The 8,341-nt window shown below is 33.5% G+C and overlaps 1 pseudogene; it reads right to left on the bottom strand.

The window, feature by feature from the left end:
- Window positions 1-276: 276 nt before the first annotated feature.
- LOC123562527 (zonadhesin-like) lies at window positions 277-3,880 on the bottom strand (annotated as a pseudogene).
- Between the last annotated feature and the right edge of the window lie 4,461 nt (window positions 3,881-8,341).

Here is an 8,341-nt window from a genome sequence, read left to right as displayed (position 1 = left end):
TCTACTTTTACTGTCTTCGTGTGTTATCAGGTCATCACATCTGATCGGATAGTTTAAAACTCTGCAGAATTATTGGCATATTCTCTTTTCTTCTGATATCTTTCTTAACGACAGTTACTCACCTTCCGTAATTTTATGATTCGACAAAAACTCTACACAATAATTAGTTTTTCCACCCACTAACTGGCTGGAAGCAAACCGTATAAGAATAGCAGACTTGTACCAATCTGATACAAGTATGTCTTTTATACCAGGAAGATCTAATCGACAACAACAACAACAGCAACATTTATTCAGCATTTAAGCAATGTTACATCGTCTCTAGCCTACAAATCAATTTTATATGCAAATATGTAGTGGCAATACATGAGATATAAACATTACCAGTTCTTGGAGAAAAAAAGATCATTTCTGTTATTATAATTATTTTCTGAAGAGAGATACCATTTAGTTTATTTATTATTCTATTAATAAATCTTATGCATAAAATTAATCCATTTTTTTTACGTGAGCTAATTTGCAAAGTATATATATTTTAACAGGTTTAATTCTTCTTTCTTATTTTTTGACATCATCAAATCATCGAATTTATTCAAAACTGGTCACGTATGATCTATATGTTTTAGATAATTTTTGCGGATGTTTGAGTATATGGACATGTGAGAAGAAACTGATACTCATTTTCTATTACTCTTAGATTACAAAGTTTACATCTTCTTTCGTTTTTTGGTACATATTATATCTTCCTTGTTCAATTTCTAGTATGTGTGAAGAAATACGAAATCAACTTAAGGATGTACGAGCGGGTTTTTTTCCCCAGGATATCCGCCATTATAAAAAATGTTTCTTCGAATATGTCAACAAAATTTATGCCAAAATTTAATGTGAAATAATCAAAATATGGCTAATAATGTACCATTTAACCAAACAGATTCTATTTATTGTGAATGTTTTTGTTCACATATATTTTTGGCTAGCATTTGCCTAACGGGTTCGATCCCCGGCCGCGTCATACCAAAGACGTAAAAAATGGTACTAGTAGCTTCCTCGCTTGGCGCTCAGCATTAAGAGGATAGTGCTAGGACTGGTCAGCCCGGTGTCAGTATAATGTGACTGGGTGGGGTATCATGCCACGTGTCTACGGCGTGATATTCCAGTGAGGCAGCACTATAAAGTTGGGCATTGTGCTCACTGCTACAAGTAGACACCGTCGTTCATATGACTGAAAAAATGTTGAAAAAGACGTTAAACCCGAACACACACAGCATTTGTCTAACGTTGATGTAAGATGTACAATGATCTGACTGATATATATATACAGATAAGCTTCAACTGAAATAAAAGTTTTCAATATAGCACTTTACATTATCTAGGAAGTATAAATTAAAACAAAAAGAGCTAAAAAAAATATCAAAATTCACCAGTTTTTAAAGTTTATTTTTCTATATATATCTCTTAGATGCACGGTGACCCCAACATTTCTTTCCATTGAAAAAAGTGTGTGAGGTATTTATGCAAACGTTAAAAATAAAAGAGATTTGTTAGTGACATTTATGCTTATATAATACTCATATCACCTTGTATTTATAGTAACCTGTAAATCTTGTAACCTGAAATCCCTGTGTCATAAGTGTCATAAGTGTCATATTATATGTTTTATAAAGTACCCCCATTTTTTGTTCAATTTTACTTAATTTTAGAAATGCGTGAACAGTGAGTATAGAAAATGCCCTATAAAATAAAAACGAGTGCGGTGACCTGTGATTTTTTAACCTTATTTGTCTTAGAAACTAATGTTCTTCAAGCTCACAGACTATGAAAAAAATCTTAATTGTGGAAAAAATATTGGATCTTAAACCTTTAATCAACCAAATAGACAATGGAACTTTGCCAATATATTTTATAACTGACACATTTGATTTTGATTTTCGAAAATAGAACAGAAAGTACAAACCTAAATTTGGATATATTTAAATCACTACATTTTCGAAAATTGTATTGATTATCGGTAAAATGACCTTTCGGTCTGGATTTGAAATTTAAAGGAACAGACAGACTTTAGAAAGAATTGTAGCTGTAAAAAACTAAACATTATTATGTATCAGGATATTTTCAATAACAAAACTTGAATTGTTTCATTTTAAACAAACAAACAATGAAAAGACAAACCACACAGGTCTTTATAAGAAACTAGTGGATCAATCACAACTGATAACGACGCGGAGGAATTTTCTTTATGAGTGCCATTCCTATTAATCAATGCACATAACGCTAACAAACATGTTAAAGTAACTGAAGTAAACAAATACAAAACAAATACAAATCAAGTGCATGATTATTAAGCAGTTCACCTGTAACTACTATTAATGCTCCAGTCTATGCAGCTAATCGCATCATAATTTTTAACTCACTCAAATTCCATTTTCGAGTCAAGACATTCGACTTTTATACGCGGTGATGTTCTGCTTTACTGCCACTACCATTAAGGTATTTATATGTATTTAGAAATATCAAAGTCAGCTTGAATAATTTTCTTCGCGGCAGTAATTATATGTTTAAATGAAAGTTTCCTCTTCTGTTACATATCACAAACTCTCTGCGAAAGTTTTATTCGTAATTCGGTTTAAGGCGTTTAACTTTTAGGTAATCGTCAGCGAATTGTGTGTTTTTCTCAGACAATTCCCGTTTTCTCGTCTTATCTTCTTCTCTTTCGCTTCCATATGTTGTTTTCGCTAGTTCCGATAATGGTATTTCACATTTAGTGGTACCTTCAGTTGTATTTATGAGCGCAGACGTTCCATTGGCGTCGGCAGCTTCATCGGTTGGTGATGATTCATCAGTAGAAATGGCAATTGTATAAGGCGGTGCGGAAATTCCACCCATAGTAATCCCGTTTGTACCAGTTGTTGCTAACATTTCACGACTGGTACTGGGAGTCGTTGTCACTTCATCAGTGTTACTGGTGGTCTTATCAGTAAGTGATAAAATATCACCTTTGTGAACGGTGGTGTTATAAGCGGGAACCATTTTCTCTGTAGTGTTGGCTGTTGTATCAGTTGATACTAAATTTTCTCCATTGGTATAGGCAGTTTTATCACCCGGTGCTGAAATTTCACCATTGTGATACGTGGTACTATCACCTGGTACAGAACTTTTGTCATCAGTAGCGGCGATTTTAACAGTCGTTGCGGACATTTCGTCGGTGGTAACGGTGGTATTTTCAGATGGTGTTAAATTTTTATCAGTGGTTCCGGCGGTTGTATCAGTTGGTGCTATGTTTTCACAGCTTGTGACAGTAATATGCCGTTCTTCTTCTTCTGTTTCGCTGATGCGTTTTTCCAAAGCAACGCTGATTCCGGACTCTTTCTGTTCATCTTTTTGCTCCTCAACTCGTGGAATAACGGGCTTGATCTGCTTCTTTCCCCAAGGACTTCCTTTAACTACATCTATCAATTTTCCTCCATTTTTGGTTGTAAATCTCACGTCATGAATCGACGGACTATACTCAACTACATCAGCAGTAATTGTTAAGGATTTCCCTTCTGTGTTTAAATAGGCCTCATAATGATGGAACACCCAGAGTCGGCGGTTATCGAGGGTATACCCATTTACCATCTTTCTTAGTTATCCTGATGTTTGGGATATGAGATACCTTACAGCTTCCGTTACACAGGTCGTCCAAAGTCTCTCCTATTAAACGTATGCCGCTGTGTGGAGTACTTTTTTTGAATCTATACATGATTGAATCATGGCTATAAAATACATTTGAAGGCTTTATCTCCATCTTTATTCCAAACTTATATTTTTAAATATTTAACGACTAAATAACAGATTCTACTTTATTTCTGTTCAATTTTTCATTTACAAATGGAATTCAGGTTTGCCCGTGTGCTATATAAAATGGTTTGGCAAAATTCCCATTGAATTTTGACGCACATTTATAATTTTTTGAAAAAGTAGCAGTTATTTTTGTCACTGCGTTTTTAAAAAATATATCGATCACACTGATCATGAAGCAAAATAAATATTGATAAAACTCCTACCAAGTGATTAAATAGAAATGTTTAGCATTAAAGCATGCATTAATTATTTCAAGGTGCACCCCGTATTCTTCTCAAACAATTAAGTTCGACCGTGCAACAGAGTGTTTGAAAGAAAACAAAAAAACAACAGTTGCATATTTAGCATGACCATGTAAGAAAGTTATGTTTAAATATTCAGTTTAAAGAATATACACTAGTTAACTCGAACTTATAATTAAAAAGTGATACACTTCCTGGAATATAAAAACACTTCATATGTTCATGTTTTTCTATTATCATATTACCATAATCATGTGAAGGGTTTCATTTTGCATTTGTTTTTGTCATAAGTTTAAGAGTTTTTTTAACATATTTAAGTTTAAACAGGAAGTACAGTTTAAATATATATATATTTGAATTGTAAATTCTTTTAAATAAGATCAATACTTACGGAAGCGCTGGCGGGACATTTATGAGTTGACATTTAGCAGTTAATACTAATGAGTTATGACTTAAAGATTTATTACTTAACACTTAAAACTAAAGTTTCGCGCCAAAAGTCGACGTGCAACTAAGATGGACGATAGAAAAGAAGGGGTTCACGTTAGTCAAATATTTTACCTCACCCAATCGAAGGTGTGAGAGAGATATTTTTTATTCATGGTGTTTGTCTGTCCGTCTGTGCTGCTACTAATCACATTTAAAATAGTTTGGCGATTCTCTGCCAAGACAGTATAAGCCTGGTCTATTCGTAATGCCAGGAGAATCTAGTCAAAATATTTTGACGTTGTAAGTTGATTCTGACATATTTTCATCATTAGGCCATCTGGTTAGAGTAATTACCTCGATTCGAATGTTGTTTCATTACTTGAAAATTTTGCGAATTATTTGAATTGAAATGTAACATTACGGCAAGTGCATGTACATTTTTGTATATGAAAGGGTCAGGCATAGACTATTGTGGATTCATTAAAAATTAGAATCTGTATGATTTTCATTTGACATTTTTAAATCAAGTAATACTAATCAAAGTAAAGCAAAAACAACGAAAAAGAAAATGTCACAAATTCTTTTAAATCAAAATTATTGTAAGTCTCAATGAATCCGCATAAATTGACGCTTTCGTATCTTTGCAGCAATTTCGTATGAATAGGTCGAGTAATAACTTTGAATTGTTTGATGAAACTTGACAAACTTGATTTGTAGCGTCATTATAAGGTCCATATTTATATTTTAAATGTCATATTTGGCATATAGGTACTAGTAGATGGCTATAAGATGATGCAAAGAGCACATGAACCTGGTCAGTGGGACAAAGGCAAATTTTAAAGCAAGGTCACAAATCTGTCTGTTGTAATTATTTTTTGTCCAGAGCATAAATTTATAACCAATCAGGGTATTGACTTTAAATATGTAGGTGGAGTTGAGGTGTGCAGAGCATATGAACTTGATTGGTTTTAAGTATTGAGTGTAGTGTACTACAGAAGTTGAAACTTTTCAATATTTTGTCAATATATACCAGTGGATGGGTGAACATGTGTCGTTTTGACACCTCATGCTTGGATGGAAGTACAGTCATTTGCTTGAAGATGAGGGTTATAGAGCCATGAACCAAGAGTTATTCTACTGGGTTAGACAAAGGTCTCAGATTTGACCTTGTATCATATCAGTATGTTGTGGGAATGTAGGATGAGGGTATCATCATGACTGGTACTGGTATCGGCAAAGATTACCAATTATTACAATAGCATTTTGCAGTATCCATATCAATATGTTTTGTCAATTTCAGTGTGATACTGCCAATACTGTCCAACAGAAGAAGGGGAGGAAACATGGCACGCTTCACAAAGCTGTATTGCCAAAAGGGAAGCTATAGTGTAGTATCAAGTGCAAACAATGGAGGGATTAGAAAATCCACCTATAACAAAGAACAACTTATGTCAGTAAAATTATGGACAGAAAAGTTCGGACATAGTCAAAAGTTGATGCATAGACAGAAAAATGGTTAATTAGTTATCTGCTGATATAAATTTAACTCTACATTATGCTGAGCGATTTGGTATATAAATTGTCACGACAGGACATTGTCAAAAATTCTGTTCAAATGTCAGGGAGGAAACTACAGGTATATGGCGATTCCTTAAAGTGTACTGAAAGTGCACTTATTAACTGTGCCACATTGCTGTACTATTAAAGTTTTATATATTCTTTCACACATTGAACAACACCGTTTATATTTTATGCTTTTAATACGGCTAAAGCAGGTATCTGTCACAAATTGACATACGGGCCTTATTTTATCTGTATTGTAAATGCAGGTATTGCATCATCTTTTTGTAAATTTTTGAGTTATTGAGGTAAATGTTAGATTTCACGCATGAAATACCTCTAAGGTTTTTCTGTATTTCATAACTTAAATTTCCATGTAAATTTTATTAAATTCGGTTCAGTAATAAGAAAGTTGATATTTTATAAACTTCAGTAATTTATGTTTTTATCCCCAAAACTACTATAATGGGCCTCAAATTGTCAATTTAAATCCGCGCCAAAGTAGTTAGATTCCCCGGCTGTATCGTGAATCCCGTGAAAATGACAAATAGTCATAGTCCACGGCTTAGCCGTGAATCCCATGAAATTTAGTATTTGGCGGGACATTACCCTTTAAATAGACTGTACTAAATATGCCTTGCGCACACCACCTTCCGACATTATAGACGAATCTATGTCTGATTAATTTTTCTTGCTAGAAATTTATGCTCGATCGAGGTAATAAATTTATTTGTTAGATTTTTGTATGATTTTGCATTACGATTTTTATTAGGTAAATTTTTGTGCATTCTACAGAATTCTGTAACATTTACTTTTCGGCATGTGATTTTGGCTAGTTTCGGTATGTCAGGATAATTTATTAAATTTTTCAGACTTTTGTAAATTATTTAGAAAGAGGAGTCTAAATGTTTCGTTTATATAAGATGTAAAATTTGTACTGAAATTTGTATCGTGATAATTGTAAAGCACTGTTTCAAAAACTTATGTCAAACATTTTGTTAATTATGGAACGCCATTACTGCATTGTATTGTTATGTATAAATCTATAGGGCCCAAGTCTAGCACCTGTATGTAATATATTATTGTAATTTGTAATTGTGTGCCAGTCTATAGCACATCTAATTAATGTCCGTTGTAGTTTTATGGCATTAGATTTATATGGATGCCAACTATGATATAACGTTTGATTTATATTGAATTTTGTTAATTTGTAGTTGTAAATAATGGCTGCAGTTTATCATGTCCGTATCTATAATGTTTCATCATATACGTTTCATATCATTTCATACTTTAACTTTAGTCTTTTAAGTAAGTAATTTTTGTAATAATGGAAGTAATTAGTGACGTATTTTAATCACGTGACGTATGAACTTAGTAGCACATATATTTTTGTATAAGTAGCACGTATTATTTATGGGAGCCTACGGAGGTATGGTGTACCCAAAGGAGCAGTTTTATGCCCTAACTTATTTGTTTTGCTATGGTGCTTACATATGTTATATATTTTAGCTTCTTCGCCAGACGATTTTCTGGTGATGTTCATAACCCGGAAGTACAATGCCCGAGGTTCACTTGTCTTCACTCGCCTGGATGTGATTTTTCCAGCGCAGAGCTTTCGTCCCATGGTTGTGCCGTAAACCGCAAAGACGATGATTTTTGTTATCCTCTGAAGTCAGCTCAGGGATGCAATCACCTACCACCATAGGGAGCCAATACGGAATCAACGTATTCACGATTTAAAGGGACTAGAAGATATGTTGTCATATATTGTTTGTGCTACTTAAAGTTCACAATTAAATTAAAGAACTGTGTCACGTCAGATTAGAATGGAACTATAAGAATTTTTGTATCTAGAGATACTGAACTTTCTTTTTTTTTTTCTTTCTTATAATCAGTTTTTTTCTTTTCATATCTATTCATTGTTAATAATCATCTTTTGTAAATAAATTTGTAAATATTGTAAAGGGTGTTGATTTGTTCTGATGGTTACTGTCGCCGGTACGGCCTTTCCTGTTACAATGGTGTCAGAAGTGGGATTGGTCGACCAGACACAGTAGCTATTCGAACATTATTAACACCCATTTAACTGCAGCAATAATTTGTAAAGATTCCTCTTGTTTTGTTCTATTGTTACACATATAATAGTTGTATTCATTTTTTAGAGTGACGGCTTACCTCAGACAAGAAAAGACAGATCCGTAGCTTCAGCTAACCAGCTTTTGTGGTCACAGACTGATAGACAGTTGTTTACGACACTTGGATTCTGGGGT

The sequence above is a fragment of the Mercenaria mercenaria genome, chromosome 2 (assembly GCF_021730395.1).
Source record: "Mercenaria mercenaria strain notata chromosome 2, MADL_Memer_1, whole genome shotgun sequence".
In the NCBI taxonomy this organism is placed as follows: domain Eukaryota; kingdom Metazoa; phylum Mollusca; class Bivalvia; order Venerida; family Veneridae; genus Mercenaria; species Mercenaria mercenaria.
Note: the sequence above shows the minus strand (reverse complement) of the source record. Positions and strands in the feature narration are given on the sequence as shown.